Below are 25,190 nucleotides of genomic sequence, written 5' to 3'. Positions count from 1 at the left end.
AAGCTGAACGGGAACTCCCAAGGTTGCCGAGTGCTATGGCATCTGCCAGGGCAATCCAAGGGAAAAAACGCGCGAAAGGATTGTCAGCTGAGTTTTCCCGGAGGAAGAATGACTGACGACATTTAACCCAGAACCACCCGCGACAATAATGATTCAACCCAGAATTTACCAAGGGCGGGGGAGACTGTGGAGAACTAGGATAGCTACGGAAGAGCCACCCCAAATGCATACGCTTCAAGAAATCGATGGTTAGCCTCGATGACCATGACCACAACGCGAATTACTGTGCCTAGTGTGGCCGCATGAAATCGAATTTATAATATCAGTTTTATAAAACCGATTTTAGCTAATTCGATATTATCCCGTAGTGTAGATGTGGCCTCAGAGAAACAAAAATCTAGTTCCTACTGGAGCCTGTTGGGAATGCTGATCTTGTACACAGACATACTTCACTGAATCAGATGGCTCATAAGCTACCTACCCAGTAATTTATGTTGTCCCTACCTATAGGGCCAACAGCATGAAATGTGATTGGAAACAAAGTCCCATTGTATATTCTCTGCTCTCTCAACTGTGTGCACACAGTCATACTCTGAAGAAATTCACTCATTGGTGAACCAGGCAGTGATTCTTCTGTCAGATGCCATCTAGGAATATTGGAGGTGGGTTATTCAATTCCCACTCGTATTAGGGAATAGGTACCAGAAAGAGAGAACACAGTGTCCATGGGCTGGAACACAGTGATTCGTTAAGGTCTCATAGCACTGTTCCTATCATGGATATAATAGACTTGTTTTGGTTGTAACAGTTGTCTTTGAGGTTTTTAATAAATAAAATAAGAGAGAACATGATCAGCCTGATTCCAGAATGAAAATCAACTTCTCCTGCCCTTGGGGGAGCAGAGTTTCCTATCTTGCTGAACTGCCCATACCCGGGATGATAAATACTCAGATTTACATGGTAGATGTTAGATTAAGCAGAGTAGAACCTGCACCCAGAAATATCTTCCATCGTAAGTCAGTTTGGGCTGATGATTGATTTAGCTGCGTCTGGAAACAGCAATAAAGTGTGGCCTCTTCTTGTGCCAGGATATGGAACATGAGGTGGTGAATGTCCCTCTAAAGCTGGGCCATGTCTCTGCTGTATGCCGTCCCACCTTTTCCACTGCACCCCAGGACCATTCAAAAGATAAGAAAGCGATGACTTCTGGCCTGAAGACGCTGTGGCTTTCAGGTCTGATTAACCTAGCATTGGATCTTCTTATGTTCTCTGTCTCTGAGGAAGTCTTCTATTGCAAAACCAATCCTCCATCCAGGACTGAACCGATCTGAAAGGATAGTTGGATGAAGTGATTATCCTCAGAGAGATGTCAAATAGAACTTATTCTACCATAGTGAACCGTTGCCTTGTGCTCTTCTGGAAGGGCCTCAGTGCGGCTGTCTGAGTGCCCAAGAGAAAAGCTCAAGTCGCTGTAGAATAAGGTTTATGTCCAAGCAAATGAAGCTTGTATACACCAACGTAAATGTTTCCTTAGAGAAACAATCCTTATTCCATCTCCACAAGGCCATAGAACACCACCTCATTAGGTGCCCTTATGTTACTTATTCATTAAAGTAGACCTCCCTACTCTCTCCAATCAGATGAATTTTTAGAAGTTGGGAATTTCTTAGATGAGACACAGCATTTTACTTTTAATTCAGATAAGTAGCCCTTACACTGTCCTCACTTTGATTCCCAAAGAAAATTCAATAAATATCAATTCTTCTGTTAAGCATCAAAAGTCCAGTGTTTGGGAGCGTGGATAATTTAATTCCAGGGCAGAGAAATCATGTCTCCTGTATTGAGATGTATTAGGTGGCTTCTGGGTCAATACATAAATTCACCAAGATTCTCTAGATTGTACTCTTGGGCGGGGTGAGGTGGGGTGGAATTCTGCATCACTGTGCAAGCATAGAATTAATGCCCCCAGCGATTTTACTATTTCCCTGCAGACTAATTGATTCACATGCCCCTGCCAGGCAGTGGCCTTGAGCAGATGTGTCTGGTCTGGGCTTCGGGAACAGCCAGGGGGAGCTATAAACCATTGCTTTGGGGAGCAGGGCTGTGTGTGCATGCAAGACTCTGTCCCTCTTGCCCATTATCATGGTGTGCCTGGGGATGGATAGGGCTGGTGTTTCCTACAATGCTGGCTCCAGCTGCTAGTGCGAGGGGGTGGAGTGGGGAGGAATGGGACTTCCTCTTTCGTTGCACAGGCTGCTCACGGAGACTGTTCAGATCCACCCCAGGGAACCTCCCCGCAGCTGTAGGAAGGCTCTACATCCTACCCAACACCGTTCCCTGTCCCTCTCACTCCCAAGTGGTACAGGGAAGGGTCAGTGTACATGGAGCTTCCCCACCACCACCCCGCATCTGCCCAACTTTGTGTATCCCAATCCCACCAAGCCCCACCCCTGCGTCTGGACCCCCTGCCAGGCCCCCCTCTGAGTCTCCCATACTTGAACTCCCACCCTGCTGACCCCAGACCCCTCTACCAAGCCCCACACACCTGCATCCCCACCCCATTGAGCTCCAATCAGCTGAACCCAGAGCCCCATCCCCCTGCATCTGGATCTGCACCCAGACCACCATCTGCTGAGCTGTGACCACCTTCACCTGGACTCCTCTCAGAGGCCTATTTGCCCTGTACCCAGAATCCCCAATGAGCCCTTGTGCATCCAAATCCCCCCGAACCTGGACCCCCACCCATCCAGATTGCCTCACACAGAACCCTCTCACCCCAGACGTGGATCCCCTCCCCACTGAGCCCCTCCACACTTGGATCCTACTGGTCTGACCCTGCCTGCCTACACCTGGATTTGGGGTAAGGACTGGGCATGCAAGCAAGACTCCTGGAGGGGCAGGGCCCTGGAGTGTTCCTGGGGCTGACCCGGTCCTTGCGCTGTGCCTTACTGCTGAGTCTCTGTCCTGGGAGGATGGGGGAGATAGGACTTCAGGGTGACCTGCAGTCCCCATTGCTATGCTAGAGCCTCCACTCCCATTGCCTTTTTAATTTATTGTCTGTAACAATTTCAGTTCTAGTCCAGTGACTGTACAGTGGCATGCTAAGTACTACTAAGGGTACGTCTATACTACGTGTTCAGTGTATCGGGGATCGATTTATCATGTCTCATCTGGACGCGATAAATCGATCCGCTAACTAATGCCCGTACTCCACCTTGGCAGGAGGAGTAAGCGTAGTCGACAGGGGCGCCGTGGCAGTTGACTCGCCGCCGTGAGGACGGCCAGGTAAGTCAAACTAAGATACTTCGCCTTCAGCTATGCAAATAGCATAGCTGAAGTTGCATATCTTAGTTCGACACACACACACACACCCCCTCCAGTGTAGACCAGCCCTTTGTCATACCGTTCACTAAGGCCCCAATCTGACAAAGCGGTAGTTTCAATGTGGATACTCAGGTGCTGAACTTTATGCACATATTTAAGTGCTGTTCCTGATCATAGCCTAACTTCATTCCTACGGATATGCTTCCCTTTAGAGTAGGTGACCATATTTTGAAAACCAAATCCAGGGAGACACAGGGTGGGAGCACAGCAAAGTTGCCAACACTGAACGTGTAAGTTGTGGAGCATAGTGAGGAGAAAATTTTTTAGCAGTTACTATTTTAACAATTGCACATATACACTATAAATACAAAACAAATATGCATATAATCACCCACAGATGTGACATCACACTAAAGATATGCTTTCAGACACTGGTTACAAATAATACGCACTATTCAGGAAAAAAAATACTTCATCCCATCTGCCACATGCTGTGATCTTTGTAGTTATGTCATTGCATTCATGTGGGTTCCCTGTCACAAACTCATTTAACAGATTTTCTTCATCAAACAGTGCATCCTCATTAATTGTCACATTCGGGCATTTCTTCTGCAGTAACTCGTCTACTGTTCAAATCTCTGATCTTAAAGGACATTTATTTAAAAGCAGACGCTTCAAATCGCCAGTATGCTTTCCCCATGCACACATGTATTCTATGGATGTATCGAAGAAAGATTTTGATGCATTAAGATAGCACTGATGTGTCACGACCCCCACTCCTTTTAGGTCTCTCAAGTAGTTTTCTGACTAAAACAGGCACAAAGTATTCATACCTTGCAACCAACTTCTTTTTGAGATTAAGATATCGGCTAACCCTACAGCATAGCAATCATCTCCTTCAGCCGATTTGATTGTGTCATGAAAAAGTGTCATGTTTGCATGGATAAAAAGCAGGCCAGAGTTTGGTACATGGTTCTTCAAATATTTTGTGAAGAACTGCTTGGCACTTTTCCTCTGACAAGAAAAATGACTTCAATGACTCAAAGTTGAAGGATTCTCTCTAAAGCAGGTAACATCATCAGCAATCTGGCATTAAGGTATCCTAGTATATTCCAATATTCTTGTCCCATGTACTCTCAGAAACTTTTCTGTCTTTCCAAACAGTGAAGAAATATGAAAATATCCAAAAATCATAATTAGAATCCTCTCAATGTCCACTAGGATTGTATCCTTTGCATTTTGGGCATAGTTGTGCATGACGTGAGCAGGGAATCCAAGGACAATTACTTCCCTTTTTAAACTTGTCTTAGAAGAGAAAATTTGCACACCAATGTCTGCATAGGCCGCCAAAGTTTGTGTTCATATTATCTGCTGAGAACGCCACAAACTTATTTTCGGTTCCTTATTGATAACATATAATTTATTGTTCTGATGTGTCTCCTTCAAGTTTGGTAAAATCCACAGTTTAATTTGCACACATACACTGCCATCATAAGCCTTGAAATAGTGAAGCAAGACAGAAAGCAACTTTACATGTCTGTGAATTGATGCATCAGCAGTATCTTTCCAGTCATCAATTTGTTCATCATTTGTCCATGGAGCAAAAACATTTACAACAGTTTCTTTACACTTTGTCCACATAGTCCACAGAATTTTGGGTTGCTGAATTTTATTTAAATTGGAAGTAAAGTCCATTGATCTGTGAACTGTGATTTTTGTCTAATGGTATGATATATATAAATTTCTTCTTGCAGAGCAAGGTCATACTCTGTCGGGTCAACCTTGCAAAAAAAATCAGTAACAGAACTTGAATTACCATGTGCTGTACAAGCAACTTTATGCTTCATGGTACCTTCATGTTCTTTTGTAGATATCCTCCCTACACTCAAAAGGGAATATACTAACTGGCGTATTGAACATAATACAGATGTTTCTTTTCTGGTTCGTTGTAAATATGGAAAATCTTTTTGAAGCTGGTTGTTAAAGCAATATTTACACTTCTTTGGCAATACCATGTTCACTTTGCACTCAAAGACTGCTTCAGTGCCTCCGGTGCAGCCCTTAGCTCTTGTCAAGCAGCAGTATTATAAAACTTGACTGCAGTGAAACTGCCCACTACCTAGAACCAGGTGGGTGGTAGTGGAACTGACAGCCATCCAGCACAAAAATAAAAAGTGGAACCAACTACAACAACTCCACAACCCACAGAGCACCACATCTGGGAGAAACCGTGACACAGGGACCCACCACATGGATGCCACATGACAGCCCAACATCATCATTTTATCAAGACTACCTCTAACCAGAGGTGAATTATCTGTACTCCCCAGATTTCTGCCCCACCACAGAATCTGATACCATATGAACATTTGGAGAACTAAAAGAATTTTCACCAACTCTGCCTCAAAGAATTCTTTCACAGCAATGAGGACATCACCTACAATTACCGCATCCCTGCGACAGTCATTATTAACACTTGGAGTTGCAGTTAGCAAGAGATGTTAAGAGTAACAAGAAGGGTTTCTTCAGGTATGTTAGCAACAAGAAGAAAGTCAAAGTGTGGGTCTCTTACTGAATGAGGCAACCTAGTGACAGAGGATGTGGAAAAAACTAATGTACTCAATGCTTTTTTGGCCTCTTGTCTTCACGAACAAGGTCAGCTCCCAGACTTCTGCACTGGGCCTCACAGCATGGGGAGAGGTGACCAGCCCTCTGTAGAGAAAGTAGTAGTTTGGGACTGTTTAGAAAAGCTGGATGAGCACAAGTCCATGGGGCTGGATGCGCTGCATCTGAGGGTGCTAAAGAAGTTAGTGGATGTGATTGCAGAGCCATTAGCCGTTATCTTTGAAAACTCCTGGCGATCGGAGGAGGTCACGGATGACTGGAAAAAGGCTAATGTAGTGCCCATCTTTTAAAAAGGGAAGAAGGAGGATCCGGTGAACTACAGGTCAGTCAGCCTCACCTCAGTCCCTGGAAAAATCATGGAGCTGGTTCTCAAGGAATCAATTTTGATGCACTTAAAGGAGAGGAAAGTGATTAAGAACAGTCAGCATGGATTCACCAAGGGCAAGTCATGCCTGACTAACCTAATTGCCTTCTATGATGAGATAACTGGCTCTGTGGATGAGGGGAAAGCAGTGGATATGTTTGTTATTCCTTGACTTTAGCAAAGTATTTAGCACAGTATTCTTGCCGGCAAGTTAAAGACGTATGGGCTGGATGAATGGACTACAAAGTGGATAGAAAGCAGGCTAGATCATCAGGCTCAACAGACTGTGATCCAATGGCTCCATGTCTAGTTGGCAGCGAGTATCAAGCAGAGTGCCCCAAGGGTCAGTCCTGGGCCAGTTTTGTTCAGTATCTTCATTAATGATCTGGAGGATAGTGTGGACTGCACCCTCAGCAAGTTTGCAGATGACACTAACCTGGTGGGAGTGGTAGATATGCCAGAAGGTAGGGATAGGATACAGAGAGGCCTAGACAAATTAGAAGATTGGGCCAAAAGAAATCTGATGAGGTTCAACAAGGACAAGTGCAGAGTCCTGCCCTTAGGACGGAAGAATCTCATGCACTGCTTCAGATTTGGGACCAAGTGGCTAGGCAAGCAGTTCTGCAGAAAAGGACCTAGGGGTTACGGTAAATGGGAAGCTGGACATGAGTCAACAGTGTGCCCTTGTTGCCAAGAAGGCTATTGGCATTTTGGGCTGCTAGCAGATTGAGGGATGTGATCATTTCCCCCTCTATTTGACATTGGTGAGGCCTCATCTGGAGTACTGTGTCCAGTTTTGGGCCCCACACTACAAGAAGGATGTGGAAAAATTCGAAAGGGTCCAGTGGAGGGCAACAAAAATGATTAGGGGGCTGGAGCACATGACTTATGAGGAGAGGCTGAGGGAACTGGGCTTGTTTAGTCTGCGGAAGAGAAGAATGAGGGGGGATTTGATAGCTACTTTCAACTGCCTGAAAGGGGGTTCCAAAGAGGGTGTATCTAGACTGTTCTCAGTGGTAGCAGATGACAGAACAAGGAGAAATGGTCTCAAGTTGCAATGGGGGAGATTTAGGTTGGATATTAAGAGAAACTTTTTCACTAGGAGGGTGGTGAAGCGCTGGAATGAGTTACCTAGGGAAGTGGTGGAATCTCTTTCCTTAGAGGTTTTTAAGGTCAGGCTTGATGAAATCTGGCTGGGATGATTTAGTTGGTGTTGGTCCTGCTTTGAGCAGGGGGTTGGACTAGATGACCTCCTGAGGTCCCTTCCAACCCTGATATTCTATGACAGTCAAAAGAAAAAAGACTCATCTGACTGGACGCTCCGCAGTGGACAAAGCCCCACACTTGATCATTCCTTTGCCTAAGGATTTCACAGATATTTGTCCTGATCAAACATTACGTCCACCACAGTTTCTCCTCCACCGAGAAGACCGCTGTACAGTCTCTGAAACCCAATCATCAGATAGTGATCAAACTAGCAGACAAAGGAGAGCCAATGTAGTTCTCAACCTTGATGACTACTACATCAATGAGGCCAACCAACAACTCTGACTCCACCTACTATGAAGAACTCGAAGACCCCATAGCATAGCTCACACAGAAATGTAAGGATATCAAATCTTCCCCAGACAACTCCAAGAGAAACTCTACTACCTCATCCCCAATGAACTCACCTCAGGGACCTTCTGCAGGCTTCCCAAGATGCATGAACAAGGGAATCTAGGTAGACCCATCAAATCTGGCCAGGGCACTCTTACTTAAGGAATATCAGCATTCATAGAAACCATCCTCAAACCACTGACCACACAAAGGGCCAGTTTCCTTCAGGACACAGTGGATTTCTTCCTGAAACTCCAACATTAACAACCTGCCTCTGAGCACCATCGTTGTCACCTCCCTATAAGACGACATCCCTCGTGATGATGGCATCACTGCCTGCCTGAAATATCTACAAGACAATGGACACCCTCAGATATCCATCCCAGACATGCTGCCCAACTCATCCATTTCATCCTTGCTATAACAGTTTTACATTCCTCAACAAATGCTTTGTCAGTACCATGGAAACAGCCATAGGTACTGGGATTGGGTCCCCAATGTGCCAACTCTTCATTAGCTACCTCGAGGAAGAATTTCTGGACAATTGCACTATGAAACCAGTGATATACTGAGATACATCAATAATATTTCCGTTCTCGAACAGGTGATGTAAACTCCCTCATAGGTTTCCACCACACTTTCAATCACCACCACCCATCCAGGAAACACTCTCTAGTATACTCCCACACCAGCATCAATTTCCTGGTCACTGCAGTCAACCTCAGCAAGAAAACCCTGCAGACAGTGATGTGCAGGAAATGCATGGATCACCTCCCTTACCTCCACAGATGCAGTAACCATGCCAGATGCCCCAAGAAATCTGTTATCTACAGCTGAATACACAGATACTACAGAATATTCTCTGAGGAGAAAGTCTGGGATATGCATTATAACACACTTAAAACAGCCTTCAGTACACAAGGACACTACACCAGAGAAGTAGACTGCATCATGGAATGAGCCTCCCAAATACACTTAAAGAACCTGCTTCAATACAGGAGTTAAAAAAAAAATAAATCCTCACTGCCCACACTAGAACCCGTACAGGGCCTCATTTAAACAATTACAACCCGTACTCAATAGGTCTTGAAAGAAATCTTTCCGAGACTCCTCTTCTGGCCTTCAAACAACTCCCCAGCTCATCATCCGAAGCAGTCTCTTTGTAGACCAGAACCTACCAACTCAAAGCATCATCAGACCCTGACAAAACAGATGCAAAACCTGCAGACATATCTCCACTGCTACAATGATCAATGCTCTTCACAACACACCTTTCAAGATCCACGGGTCCCCCCTCTCTCGCATGCGCGCATATATATAATATGCATGCCTATTACAACATGTGGTATACCTCATCCAGTGCACTAAAAGCCCCAATAACAACTATGTGTGTGAAACTAGACAATCGTTATGCTCTCAAATGGACGTTCACCTAAAAAATAAGACAAAAACACCATATAACCTCTGGGGAACACTTTTCACAAAATGATCACTCCATATCAGATCTCTCAAGATATGCCTTAGACAGCCACAGTTGGCTGATAGCTCAAGTCTCCTGCAAAGGGGCTGTTTAATTGGACTGCAGTCAGAGCCCAAATGTCTCTGTTGCCCAAGCCCTGTGAGCCTGAGTTACCTGACACAGGCCAGGCATGGATTTTTACTTGCAGTGTTGACATACCTTCAGTCTTTATCCTGAAGAAAATCTGCACAACACCTTCAAAAGAGCCTGAGAGCTTAGTCATAACTTTGTTAGAAACTAAAAATCATGATTTTAATAAAGGCACTGGATTTGGGGCTTATTACAGCAGCCTGAAACCCACTAACCCTCCTTTTTTGTCCTATAACTTTGTCCTATGTTAAGGAGACATTTCACCTTGAATGGTCTCTTAAATACGTTAACTACTTATGCTAAATAATCTATTCCAGCTTGTATTTAGCTGTGGCACTCTGAGGACTTGTCTACACTTAAAATGCCGCAGCAGTGCTGCTGTAGTGCATCAGCGTAGACACTACCTACACCGACCGACAGGAGTGCCATTGGTGTAGGTAATCCACTTCACCAAGAGGCAGTAGCTAGATCAACAGAAGAATTCTTCCAGCCACCTAGTGCTGGTCTACACCAGGGGTGTGGATTTTTCACACTGCTAAGAGACACAGCTACTTTGAAATAAATTTCTAGCATAGACTAGGCTTGAATACCTTTTCCAGACCTGAAGAAGTCTCGGTGTAGCTCAAAAGCATTTCTCTTCCACCAACAGAAGTTGGTCCAATAAAAGATATTTCCTCCTCCACCCTGTCTGTAATATCCTGGGACTGACACAACTACAACACCTGAACAACTATGTCAGTGTGTCTCTGCTGATGGTTGACAGAACTGTGAACAGCAGCAAAGACAACCATTGTTGCTGTTCCCAGGAGAGGGGACCCAAAACAATAGAAACTAGGAGAAGGGTAGAATAATACACTACCCTTCCTTTTCTTGACTTCAGTGTGTCCCAAGTACATCTCTGCCTCGATATAACGCTACCCGATATAACACGAATTTGGATATAATGCAGTAAAACAGTGCTGTGGGGGTTGGGGGGCTGAGCACTCCGGTGGATCAAAGCTAGTTAAATATAATACGGTTTCACCTCTAATGTGGTAAGATTTTTTGGCTCCCAAGGACAGCGTTATATTGAGGTAGAGGTGTATATGAAAAACTGCCTGTACAGAGGGACTAGATGCAATGTGCTGGTTTTCCACTTAATTTTTTGCACTTACATTAGAATTAGGTGATACTTGAAACAATAGTAGGTTTAAAAAAAAAAAAAAAAAACAGAAGAGACTGTTAACTGTCATTTTATACTCTTTTTGACAGATTAAGAAAAATCCCCACCACAAAAAATTGACTGCACATAAAATCTAAAAAAGCATAGTTACTAAATTTACATTCTGTCCCGTGTTTCAACTATGCTGGAAAAAAGACAATCCCACCAGAGTGGTGACTTATTTTTACATGTAACTTACCCCATGAATATAAAGATAGTAACACACCTTAATATGAGGTACATGAAAGATTGGTGCCTATGTGTTTGAATGGAAAGGTTATAGTTTAATTTGTGCCTTTAAGGCTTTTCATTCCTCCCCGCACTCTGCCAGATTGTCCATACTGCCATCAGAAAATTGCTTGGGCCACTTCTTACAAAATCAAAGGTCATCTCTATGCCTTGGTGGCAGCTGGGAAACTAATGATTTAATGCTGCTTTGACCTTTTGGCTTTCTAGTTCATTTGAATCTGACCCAGTGTTTTAATTTTCCAAAACGGCTGGGCATTTGGCTTTTGTCTGTTTCCAGATGTAACTTGCATTTTGACTTTGTAACAGATGTAACTTTGCCTTTCTGAATTGAAGGCAAAACAACAAAATCCTCTTAGTTAAAAAAGAGAGGAGCAATACAGAACTTTGACTCATTTTTGTAGCTACAGATTGCATCTTTCCAGTGAGACTATAGATTATTCTACCACCTAACTGTAATTCCTGGTATATGATGGTAGGATTTGAACACTTGCCCTGCATTAAAATCCAGACTCAATAATGCATCTTAATGATAATATCTCTTTAAAGTGCCATTTCTTTTACATCTGTTTAAAAACAAAACATAACTGAATGTAAAAACCTACCTTCCATTCTCTTGTTTTTAAATAAAATGTAGTAAAAACTATCTGTAGCTTTAAACTCTTCTGTGTTTAAACTTGTGGATGAAAGATTATCTTGTTGGGTGTAAAGGGTATGTCTGCACAACATTTTAAAACCCAGGGCAGCAATTCTCAGAGCCCAGGGCTACAGGCTGGAATATGGACTCTGAAGCCTGGGAAGGGCGGTTGGGTTTCAGAGCCTGAGCCTGAATGTCTACACAGGTGGTTTTAGGTCTGTAGCATGAGCCCTATGAGCCAGAGTCTGTAGCCGTGGGCTCTGAGACTCACTACTGCGGGTTTTAAAATGCAGTGTAGACTTACCCAAAGAGAGTTGATCTCTCATCGTGGAGAGTGCAATCTTGTGTGAGTCTGTGGAGGGTAAAGGAAGTGTGAGGTGGCAAAAAACTGTGTCTGAGAACTTGCAAGGTGAGCCGGCAGTTCATGTTGTAAACGTTTTTCTATTGCTATGTTTAGTAAAGGACCAGAGTTATGCATAATGGTTTTTCCTTTTAGGATTAGAATGATATACACTCTGCATATTCTAAATGTGAGGTGAAAGTTTCATCAAGTTGATCCCTAATGATCATAAAATCTATAACTTGACCCTGCTATTAAAGGGGTGATAATGGAGGAGGGAAAGCAGCCTAACATGACCAGCCCTTATACTTGCTGTGAAAAGACCACTGAGGGGTTAGATAGACAACCCGTCTCCCCGAGCGCTATATTCACGTGAAATCTTTTTCTTGTTTTCTTAGTAACATAACTAAGTAAATTTGCCAGAATAAATTGGCAGACTGTGCTTGGTCAAGGGACCCAGGTTACATGGCTCCTTGAAGACCCACAGTGTGACTCTGAAAGCTGGGTTCAAACTTGATCCTTTAAATAAGCATAGGACGCTAATCTTGCAGAACAGATGGGCTTCTAAAATTTTTATTGGGCTTTTTTATGGCCTGTGGCTATATCACCTCAAGCTGTGATCTTGTTAAGTTGTAAGTGAATCAGGATTGGGTCTGATTATTACTGGGAAAGAGGAGTACCAGAAAACCATGTTGCTGATTCTGTAGCTGTTCTTTCTGATGAAATAATAACAAACTAGTGCCCTAGGATGGTTTTAGAGAGCAGTGAGCCACAGGAGCCTGAGGGTCCGGGTGTTTTGTTTTTTTTTGGTTTGCATTGGTTGCTTTTTAAGTGAGATGTAGTTACTTTAAAACTCAAAATCCTCTTCCTCCCCTTGGTCACTTATTTTTTTCTTTAAAGGTATTAAATTTGGCTAGAATGCCTGCCTTGGTAAACTGTTGGCAGGATTTAGATGAACTTAATGTAGTTTGGATTTAATAACTTTCCTTACCTCAACTATGTACTGTTTTTGCACTGTAGAGTGAGGCAAAATGATGCTGGTGTTTAAATATATATGACTGTAATACTCAGTTTTTAAACCTTTTGTTGTTGTTAAAACAACAAATCTTAATTAAGAACTAGGCGGCTAAAGGGACTGCAGGATAAGAACTGTCAAGATGTGGGGAAGAGGATAGCTGCTGTTTGCAAATCCTATTCAGAGACTCTTATGCCAGATGCAAGAATGGTTTGAAGAGAGTTTGAGACAAGGCAGGTTGCATACTTAAAGGGCCTTCAATGAGGGGACTTGACTCAGTAGCTTAATTCTACCATGCTGGGGAGCCTGGTTTATATGTGTGGCTATCCCCTGTCCACACCACAAAAACCATTTGTTTTTCCTTTTCCTTTGAATGTAAACTGCTAACAAAGCATTTTATATTTACACATTTAAGCCCATAAAGCTTACAGCTAGTGTTCTCATTAATTTACACAAACTGTGTCCATTCACAGTAAAATACACTTAAAGTATCTAAAGTAGTAAATGCAAATATGTGCAATGTGGGAGAAATAATGTTGCTGTGGAAGCATTTAGCATTTCCTGATAACATCTCCCTCTGAGGTGTGGAAGTTAAATAGATAATATCAACATTGTACTAATAGTATTATTTTTAATTAAAACATTATTAGGATTGGTTTTCTGGCCCACCTTATATCGTATGCAAATATAGATGTTTGACAAAATAGCTGGACCTGTAAACCTCTTTTAATACTGAAAGGTGTATGCTGTTTTCTTGTTAAAAATGTTAATATGTTTGAATACTATAACAATAGAACCACTTTAAACAAGTTAACGCTTCATTGTTGAAACTGCTTACAGTAACAGATTGACATTAAACCCACATTTGCATTTTCTTTGTACTGATCAGAGGCCATGATAAAACTCCTAAATGTAAATGATTCCAGTTAAGTTGACTACTGCCTCTTCCCCTTTTCTAAACAAATAAAACAAACTAACTCCTGGCTCCCTCAGATGAGTCTCCAACTGTTTCTAGGGTGGAATTGTTCTACAACCTTATCTGTGCCTCTGAAGAAGATACCTGTTGATGACAAGGGTGTCAGCAGTGGGTGTGCTTGAACTGTGCTGAGCACACATCTGATGCAGGAATTACTGAGTGAAATTCTCTAGCCTGGCTAGATATAATTGTCCTTCTAGCCTTTAAAAGCGATGACTAAATTGTCCTTGCCTACTGTTGCAGATGAGCTCAGCACCATTTTAGCTGCACTTATTGCTGATCCTGTTGTAAGCAAAAGGTATTTTGTACACTAGACAAGGCTTAAGATCAACAAAAAATCTATCATAAGATCTGGGGTGCTCTAAAGGCCATGGGGGCGGGGAGGGAAACACTGTTAAAATCAAGAGAGCCAAAGAAGATATTTCCGAATCCTGCATTATTAGTTTCTAAAAACATTGTTCAGCAGGGATTTTCTTTTCCTTGCTGATTCAAAATACATGTAGGAATTCCATTCCCCCTCGCCCCCACAGCCAACTTCTTGATTGGTCTATGTGTGTGGGATATATTTTAGGAACACTTTTAAAAAATCTATTGAATGGGTTTTTCAATTTATTGCCTGTGAATGACAGAGGGAAGGCACTAGAGCTATCTGTAGAATGACTAGTTTCAACATGCACTAAATTTTTATGGTGGTATATTGAAAGGGGGGGGGGGGGAATCTGTAGTCCATCCACCCTTCCCCACCCCAGTCCAAAACCAAAACTGCCTTCACAGTAGCATTATGAACAAAGTGCCAAAATCCAGGCACAGCAGTATTGCTAGCTTATTCTCCTTGACAGGGAATGCTTGCAATAAATGTCTAACTTAAAAAGTTTGGGGAGGGAGGAGATGTGTAAGATTACATGACTGTACTAGAGGAAAGTAGCAAAACTGTTACTCACTCAAAGAAATATTTTTGTTCTGAGAAACTTTGACCTCACCTTCTTTAAATCTAACTGCCTACTATTTGGCCAAGGGAGGGTAAATTATTGCTGCTAGTGTATATTTTACAGTTCCTCTTATCAGAATATCTCCAAAGTACTTTTAAGATTGATTAATTAAGATTTACAACTCCACCCTGTGGAGTAGATGTGTTAATTTGTATAGATTCAGGCCAGAAAAGTCTACCTAGATGATCAGAATACAAACCATAGAATGAGGAGTCCTTGTGGCACCTTGGAGACTAACAAATTTATTTAGGCATAAGCTTTTGTGGGCTAGAACCCACTTCATCAGATGCATGAAGTGAAAAATACAGGAGTAGGTATAAATACATGAAAGGATGGAGGTTGCTTTACCAAGTGTGAAGTCAGTCTAACTAGGTAAATCAATTAACACCAGGATACCAAGGGAGGAAAAATAACTTTTGAAGTGGTAGGAGAGTAGCCCATTACAGACAGTTGACAAGAAGGTGTGAGTAACAGTAGGGAGAAATTAGTATTGGGGAAATTAAGTTTAGGTTTTGTAATGACCCAACCATTCCCAATCTTTATGGTATCCATAATTTGCAAACTTCAAAAGTTATTTTTCCTCCCTTAGTATTCTGGTGTTAATTGATTTATCTTGTTTCACTGACCTCACACTTGGTAAAGCAACCCCCATCCTTTCATGTATTTATACCTACTCCTGTATTTTTCACTATGCATCTGATGAAGTGGGTTCTAGCCCACGAAAGCTTATGCCCAAATAAATTTGTTAGTCTCTAAGGTGCCACAAGGACTCCTTGTTTTTGCTGATACAGACTAACAGGGCTACCACTCTGAAACCTGAAACCATAGAATTTCACTTGGTAATACCTGAATTTTACACATTTGGAAGCAGTCACAACAAAAGGATAAAGTGACTTGTTTGGTTTTGACATTTCTGAAACTGACACCTCCAGACTCCCAGCCTGTGATTTTTATTATCTATTGTTGGATTGTTCAGGAAATTGAGCTCTTCAGCATGTACCAATTCATCTTTTAATATTTGTCTTTTTTAGAAGCTATTAGTGTTTTTTCCACCAAAGACCTGTTGATCCGGTATTTTTAGTCAAACAACGCCAATATTTATTCAGTATAATTGCTACATGGTGATGGTGATGAAGATGTTTGAATAAACAATTGGTGATTTCTGTGATTAGATCTTTTTATTCTTAGATCTGTTTTTCCTTTGTTTTACAGTACCTTCTTGGCAATAACCGTATGTTGTGCCATAAAATGATAGATGGACAAGAATTCACTCATTTAGTCATACACGGGGGATTAAAGAATAAACTGCAGTAATGCTTGTTGTATGATTATTGAAATGCCCTTCTGGCTGCTGAGACAGCTACGTCTACCAAAACAAACATTAAGTGTAAGAGCTCGCTTAGAGGGAGTTGAGCACAGTTGCTTATCACCAGAAAATGCTTTTGTGAATCATCCTTCATACAACACACAAGTATAATCCTCCTAAAAATGAAGAGTAACAAGCATATTAATCAGAATAGATAAGCGTGGTCTTGGGTCTCTTTTACAAAAACTTGTTCTCAAAGAATATCATCTTATTTTGTCTTCCGGGAATAAGATGCTCTGCGATAAGTTAAAACCCAATATTTATTTTACATGGATAGTATAATTCAGCATTGATCTAAGCAAGCAACTGTGATGTAATACCTTTATACTGTATGCTTTTGTATTAACTGCTGCTTTTCTCTGGTCATCAGATATTTTGTTTAAGTGATACCCAAACTATACCATCGAAGCCTGTTGAGTACAGGCCTGGCCTGAGAGATCTAAAGAGCTCAATTTGTTAACTTATCAAAAAAGAGTGAGAGGTGATTTAATAACCATGTAGAAGTATTTTCATGGGGAGGAAATACCTGGGTACTAATATGCTCTTTAGTGTAGCAAAGAGAGACAACCAACTGCTGGAAGCCGGACGCAGATTTTTAACAGTGAGGTGACTAACCACTGGAACAAACTACCAAAAGAAGTGGTGGATTCTCCATCTTTTGATCTTTAAATCAAGATTAGACGTTTTTCTGAAAGATCTTCATTAGCCAAACACTGGCGGTTGGATTCAATACAAGAGTAATTAGATGAAATTCTATGGCTTCTGATAGACAGAAGTTCAGACTAGGAGATCTGATCACCCCTTCTGTCCTTAAACTCTATGGATCTTTAAAGAGCATTATTTTGCTCTCAAGTTGCTAAATCATTAGCTGGTATCCCTCCTGATGCTTAACTTCTCTGCATGTTGGCGTGTCTGGTTTAAGAGTTTTAGCATTTCCTAAGATGATGCCAGTATTCTTGTAAAAATCCTATTGGACAAAGATTAACCCTAATTTTGGAGTGAATGCTCTATAGATCTGGTATTTAATTTTTAAAAGCAGACTTGAGCTCAGCAGTTATTGAGGAACAGCTCACCTCAATGACTGTTTTTTAAATTTTCAGGTGTCCTGCCATGGATTTCATGATATAGTTTTCTGTGGAGTTGTTCTGTATTCACACTAAGGAATTCCAAGGTTCTTAGTTTTTGGTTTGTGATGTATGGTTCTTATAATGATGGTATATAAAATACTATCTTAACATCAGAGTTTTATTGTCAAACTAAATATTTACATTTCAAAACTTTCAGACATACAAGCTAATAGACAGGTGACTAATAAAATTATGTACTTGAACATAGAGTTCTGGATATGTGTTTTTTAACAGCTTTAAATTCTGCTAAACTGTATTTAAAGAAGATTGGAATGTAGCTTGCAATTGGACACTTCCTTCGATAATGCCAATAAGGTTAACTAATCACCCACCAACAAGCTCAGCACCTACTCATATTATACATGCATATAATTTATTTTAAAAATATAGTTTGAAGGTTGCTCCATTGAAAAAGTTAAGGACCTACAAAACCAGCTTTACCACTTTTTAATGACTTAACAGTGTCACTAACTGCCAAATATACCCGAAGCGTAAACTTTGAGGGCCATGTTCTCTCTCTAACCCTCCCCGGGTGTATAGAATAATCAGATCTAGGGCCAGAATGGACTTCAACAGACCATCAAGTCTGGCCCCTGTGCAGAGAGAGGACCAAGTAAATCTAGACCATTCCTGACAAATGTTTGTCCAACTGGTTTTTAAAAACCTCCCGTGATGGAGGTTCCACAGCTTCCCTTTGTAAGCCTGTTCCAGAGCCCAAGTTAAAAGTTTTTTTCCCTAATATCTAACCTAAATCTCCTTTGTTGCAGATTAAGCCCATTATTCTCATCCTACCTTCAGTGGACATGGAGAACAATTGATCATCATCCCCTTTGTAACAGCCCTTCCTTACCATATTTAAAGACTGGTAGCAGATTCCCTCTGTCATCTTTTCTCAAGACTAAACATGCCTAGTTTTTTAACCTTTCCTCATAGGCCAGGTTTTCTAAACTTTTCATAATTTTTGTTGCTCTCCTCTGGATGCTCCAGTTTGTCCACATCTTTCCTAAAGTGTGGCACCCAGAACTGGATGCAGTACTCCAGCTGAGGCCTCACCTGTGCTGAGTAGAATTAATAATTACCTCCCAAGTCTTGCATACAACATTTGTTGTTAGTACACTTTAAAGTTATATTTAGCCTGTTTTTCAGCTTTGTGGTGGTGTTGACTCATTCAGTTTGTGATCCACTGCACCCCCCAGATCCTTTTCAGCAGTACTACTGCCTAACCAATTATTTCCCATTTTGTAGTTGTACATTTGATTTTTGCCCCCTTCCTAAGTGTAGTACTTTGCACTTGTCTTTATTGACTGTCCTCTTATTAATTTCACACTAATTCTCTAATTTGCAACGGTTGTTTTGAATTCTAACTTTGTCCTCCAAAGTGCTTGCAACTTTTCTCAGCTTGGTGTCATTTGCAAATTTTAGACATGTACTTCCCAGTCCATTATCCAAGTCATTAATGAAAATATTGAAAAGTACCGGACCCAAGACTGACCTCGGAAGGAACCCACTGATACGTCCTCCCAGTTTGACAGTGAACCATTAATAACAACGTTTTGAGTAAAATGTCATAGCTCTATTGACTGTAGCTGAGCTATGACTGTTCACACAAATTTGAGTATTGGAACCCAAATCTTCATTTTTCACATAGCTTGATTTTTATTTTTTATGTATATAAATGCTTCTTTTTTCTCCCCCACCCCCAAGCAAGGGAGGATGGAAAAATATGCTTCTGAAGTCACACAGCCAAAAGGACTTTTCTCAAACTTGTCTAAAACATTGTTCTTAAACAGAAACCAAACATATTTTTAATTGGAAAATGTGTTTAAAATGTTGGTAGCATTTTAAAACTTTCATAGTCTGACAACCTTAACTACTGCACTTGCTACCGAGCAAGCAACAGCAGTAATAGATGCAGTAGTCAATACAGCTAAAAGAAGTGAAATGCGTTTTGCTCTGTGAACTTCCAGAGTTCTGGGCTGAATGGAATAGGTATGCTTTTTGCCTTTTTAAATTGATATTGAACTCTGTAAAAGTAGTGTTGAGCTTATTTCAAAAGTGTAAAACCTTAGGTGCTTCATTTTCCCCCCCATGCTGCTATTTTTCACCATATATCTTGTAGCTGTTCCTAGGGCAGAATGAGAAATAATGTGTAAACATTACAGTAAACTTTAGAGCCCTAATGTCTGGCTTTCTTTAACTTCCAAATATTTTGTTTCCATCAGTAGGTTCTTAATGTCGTAGGTTTAAAAACTATTCTTGTCCCTCACATTCAGTGTCAGTATTGTTTGTGTATATGATGCTGGGATAGCATAAGAACTTGAAGAAATCTATTTGTTCCCTCTTAGAGATATAGCTACATCCAAACACTTTTTTAAAATACACATTTTTTACACAGAGACAGATCAAAGTTTTCAGTGTGAGCTGTGGGGCGAAAAGGCACCCATTGGCTTCACCAAGAGGACACTTTTTAAACACAAGTTAAGAGAAGGCTCCTTAGCTGCTGTTTTCACTGAATTTTTCCTCGTGGCTACTACATTCCAGTGCTTTTGTCTGTGCCTGGTATTTCGGAAATTTTGGTGAGGGGAGGTAGGTGGTGGGGCATTCTGGAAGCTGGTCAACAGTAAGAAGGGGAGAGCTGGTGTGGGAATTGTAGAGTCGGGTCAGAGTTTAACTTTAGTAGCCATTCATCAGATGCTGATTGATTGCTGTGGAATCCCAGGGGACATTTAACAACATCTCCGCCCATCCCCCCATCCCCTTTGAAAATAGAGGGACCAAAAAAATGGGGAGGACGACACCCAGGAATCTGCTGTTGTAAAATGTTTTTTTACAGTGCACTGTACAGCCTTTCCTGAAGCAATCACGTTTATTGTCTTGCTGTCGTATTTCTTGGGCTCCTGTGGCAGTAAAAGATGAATAGCCCTCTGATAGGGTTCACTGACTGTTTAATTTGAAGTAGGCTGCCTTTATTGTTTTGTATTTAAAATTGTATGCCACCAATTTAAGGAAATATTTTCTATTTGGAAACAATCAATCCATGGTTAACTTCTTTTGGAATAACTCACTGTTAACCATCTTTAAAATCATGCCCATCAACACCTTCCTGCCTTTCTCCTTCTCAGGATGATGTATTTTTTTTTTGAGGGAGCTTCTTAAAATATTAATTGTGATAATTTGGAATTCTCAAAGTGATAAGAACATTTGTTACTCTTCCTTTTTACATATTTTATATCCATCTTTCCAGTAGTCTTACAGTTAACTGACTAAAATTGCCCAGAGTTTAACAAGTGGAGAATGGTATATTTAAAAAGAAAATCTCTTATTCCTTAACTGTCTTTTAAAGCAGAACAGCCTAGTAATAATTACAAAACCAAAAATAAATCCAGTAAACGTAGTTCATGTGATCTCTAATTTTTTTTAATTTAGGAGGAAAGGGGTATCTTTTATCTCCTATTTTCCTTCTCTACACTGCCTGCTCCACACAAGCTGGCTGTTTATTTCTGAGGCTATATTCACATAATATTTGTTCTTAAATTGGGGAACTGCGGATGAATGGGCAGCAGTTAATAACGCTATCATGGCTTAGAGGTCATTCCAAAATCCTGTTCGTTAAATTACAATGTGGCAATCTGCCCCTGCCCTTTCATTATCTGTGTATCTTCAAGTGGGACAAAAAATGAAGTTTCTCAAGGGAAAAAAACAATCGTATGTTTCCCACCCTTACGGCTTTTAAAAACAAGAAAATAACAGTTTAAGTGGAAGGCACCCCCAAATGTTAAATATACACCAAGAAAGAGAACTTTTTGCCGGGTAGCTATATATGTTTGGTTTTAGAGGATGTGGTTGAGAACTTGAAATCTTTTGACACTTGTCTGACGCAAACGTAAAACCTAATTCTGTTCTTAAAAATTAGATTAAATGAATACATTTTGTCATGATAGGATGCTCTTCTGTAATGGAAGATTAACTTTTTATCCTTATACAGATTGTGTTTTTATTAATCCAGGACTAGTCATAGTTTTTTAAAATGTATATGATGTCCAATAATCATGAGCCAAACCCTTCCGATTTCAGTCTGGTACTCCAGAAATGGGAATTGGGGGTGGGGGAGCAGCAGATTAGGAGGGTCTTTTATATGTGGTTCTCTACAAATTTAGTACATATTTGTCTGCTTGAAACAGAACACTTATATGTATCTTTCTTCTGCAAGAAAAAACTGGAATCTCTACTGTTTTGTTGTGAGATTTGGTTTGTTTAGATCTTAATCCTTCCCAATTAGAATCAATACAAAACTTTATTCTGAGCTACAGATATCACAGTCCATTAGATTTATTGGTCTCAGGTGGCCCTGTTTGGTGGTGAGGGAAGCAAAATAAACACCACCAAAAAACAAGCGAGGGACAGGAAACTCGGCTGCTGGCCCTGAACCTTGGGGCTGGGTTCAGAGAAGGAGACTGAATAATAAATGATGGCAGTCAGTTTTCTTACTAATTCATTGTGGAGTTGGCTGTCAGTGGGCATGATGCTGTGCTTCTGCCCACAGAGCCCTGCTGACACAACTCCCTTCCGTCATCCAGATAGATCTGAATTTCTTACAGTTACGGTAATGAAGGGGACAGTCTGGCCCTCTGATTCTTTGCTGGTACATTGGGGTATATACAGACTCTAACACTCAGATAAATAAAGAGACCAGTGCAGCTAAATTGCCTCTAATATGTTGCATTATGTTGTATGAAGGTATAAGAATTAAAACTGAAGTTGGCTCCCAAAAGCACTTTTTGCCTTTTCCTATTTGTGCTTAGAGCAGGGGTCCTCAAACTTCATTGCACCGTGACCTCCTTCTGACAACAAAAATTACTTCATGAACCCAGGAGGGGGGACCGAGCCTGAGCCCACCCATGCCTCACTGCCCTGGGGGTGCGGGGGGGGGAAACAAAGCCCAAGCCCCACTGTTCCGGGCAGGGGGGCCAAGCTGAAGCTCAAGACTTCAACCCCAGGCCAGAGGGCCTGCAACCTGAGTCCTGCTGCCAAGGGCTGAAGTAAGTTTAAGCCAGCCCTGGCGACCCCATTCAAAGGGGGTCACGACCCACTTTGCGATCCCAACTCACAATTTGAGAACTGCTGGTTTAGAAGATTCTAGCAGGTCATTTTGAAGTTGACTATCCTCCAGCTGCCTTTCACTGCCTGTCTAGTCATCTTCATATGTTGTTCTCTGGGAGGATATATAGATATAGATATAGATATATATAGATATATAGATATATATATATATATAATAATTTTTTTTTAAAAAAAAGAAAAGCTTACCTTTATTAAAGGGTGGTGGAGCTGGAGTAAGCATGGTCATGTTAAGTGGTGGTCCACCGTTGATTCTCTTTCTCTTGTAATTAAATCTAGAGTGCAAAGCCTCCTGATACGTCACCTTAGAACAGTGGTCCCCAAACTTTTTATCTCACGTACTGCACTCCACCCTATCCGCACTCCCTCCAAGCCGGGGCGAGAAGTGGGGTCACAGCTCTGGGGAGGGGGAGGAGGAGGACATGGACGGGGTAACAGCCTGAGGCTGGGGGTGGGAGCAGAGCTGAGGCTGGGGCCCCAGGCATCTGGGGCTTTGGCCCAGGCCAGGAGTGGGGTTGGGTGGCGCTTCCTGCCTGCCCTCCATGGGGCCTGGCCCAGGTCCCTGCTGCAGCCCCTGGAATCTTCTTCCTTGCCCCATTAGTGGGGCGTGCCTCACAGATTGGGGACCTTTGCCTTAGAAAATTGCCGACAGCTTTCTCACTCGAATGAGAAGGTTGGCTTTTCAATTCTGCCTTAAGACTTTACCATGTTCCCTATGTAATCTGCATATCTGAAATAAAATTGTCAGCTTTGTTAGTTGGTTTCATTAAAAATGTGATTATTTGCATCCATATTCTGTCAGGAGAGGGAGGGCGGGAGTGGGTTGATTGAGCAACTGCTTGATTAATTTCTCTGTCTGTGGCCTGAATGACTCCTACATTAGGCATTGTGTTCTGGGCAGCAGCAGCATCTGGATTTGTGTGACAGGACAGTTCCCTGGCCTTTGCCCTAGCTTTGCTTCTGGCATTAGCTGTTTGAGAGAGCTAATGACAGGTTTAACTTGCTGCTGGACTCTTGCTCATATGATCACCATTTTCTTTTCCACTGTTGTCCTTGATAGTGAGATACATAATCCATGTTGCATGTTTTTAAATAATATCAGATTCATTTGACTTGATACCTTGCATGGCTTTTCATTCCTCCCCCCCACCCATCCCAGTTGTTTAAAAGTTGGATGGCCCAGTGTTATTTCATGTATGTTCTTTGTAAACTTACATTGAAAATACAGCGCTGCAAGAGAAAACTATAATACAGTAAACTGACGTATCACATTATGCACAAAAGGAATTTTCTAGTACAGGAAGATGCACAGTTCCAAATTTAATATTTAGAACTTACAGTTGCTTGATATTTTTCAAAATATTTAGAATGTTTGAGGTATCAGTCTTGTTCAGATGCTAATAAAGATGCTTTAATTTCTCTAGCAGAACAGTCTGTGTCCAGAAATGTAATTAATTTTTGTAGCAGCCATGTTAGTCTGTATCCGCAAAGAGAACAGGGGTGCTTGTAGCACCTTTAGAGACTAACAAATTTATCTGAGCGTAAGTTTTCGTGGGCTACAGCCCACGTCATCGGATGCATAGCCCACGAAAGCTTATGTTCAAATAAATTTGTTAGTCTCTAAGGTGCCACAAGTACTCCTGTTCATTTTTAAAGGTTTTGTTGAAAACCTTCTTCAAAAACTTACACAGAAATAAAGATTAACTACACGCACGCAACCTTGTTTGCTGCTACAGATATGTTTCTACATAATATGAAATGTGTCCACGTGAAGTGGAGGAATGAGCCTGTTTGCCTGGCTTATTATGATCAATAAATGGAGTAAATTTTAGGAAAAGGGAATCAGGATGGTAATCTCCTTCCCCCGAGCTGCCACCTCCCAAAAAAAAAAAAAAAAATCGAGTTGGTACAGGAGAATGTTGGTTGCCATTAGATTTGGTTGCCTTGCCTCCCACCCCACCACCGCTCCATGCTCAGATGAACATTACCTGGTTCTTGTTTCTGTTTTGCTCTTGGTCATTCTTGTGGAGTAGATTTTCCATCATGCAATGGAAAACCTGACTTATGGTATAAGACTTTACTTGCATTATACAGTGGTTTTTTGACAGCATTTTGGATTTTCTAGGACTTTTTATGATCTACTACGTCAAGAATGCTTTGTGTAGGTATAAGTTAGTTTTCGATTTCACTCTGAACTTTCTTGTTCTGAGGTTGTTTGGTGGTTTTTACACTCCTCCGCAGATCTGTGTCTTTTTGTTTTTGTTTTTTGTTTTTTTAAAAGCCCAACTGATTTAATTTCTAACAAAACACAAATCTGTATAGGATGCTACATCTGTGTACCACTTCCCTCTGTTGGATGGAATGCAAACATCCAAGCAGTTACTGCTAGTGAATAAATACATTATATGGCGTACAGAGTTTCATTCTGAAGTGAATGTGGGTTTGGGATTTGGTTTAGTTTTATTAACCAGCATGGTTCCATTTGTCTTAAAAATGTGGACAGGCTAATCTTTAAATTCTGTAACTAATTTACAGGGTATAGTTTCTTCCTCCTAATTCCAGCTTCTTCCCAGAAGCTCCACTGACACTGAAAGTGCAGGCTGGCATAAGAGAATTGCCACAGTTCTTGGCTTTGACACCACCGTTGGTGATGA

The 25,190-nt window shown here is 41.3% G+C and overlaps 1 protein-coding gene across 1 annotated transcript in view; it reads left to right on the top strand.

Annotated features, from left to right (window-relative positions):
• The window catches only part of TRIM71 (tripartite motif containing 71), an 83,323-nt gene that overhangs the window by 37,146 nt on the left and 20,987 nt on the right, over positions 1-25,190 (top strand).

The sequence above is a fragment of the Chelonoidis abingdonii genome, chromosome 2 (assembly GCF_003597395.2).
Source record: "Chelonoidis abingdonii isolate Lonesome George chromosome 2, CheloAbing_2.0, whole genome shotgun sequence".
Taxonomy (NCBI): domain Eukaryota; kingdom Metazoa; phylum Chordata; order Testudines; family Testudinidae; genus Chelonoidis; species Chelonoidis abingdonii.
Note: the sequence above shows the minus strand (reverse complement) of the source record. Positions and strands in the feature narration are given on the sequence as shown.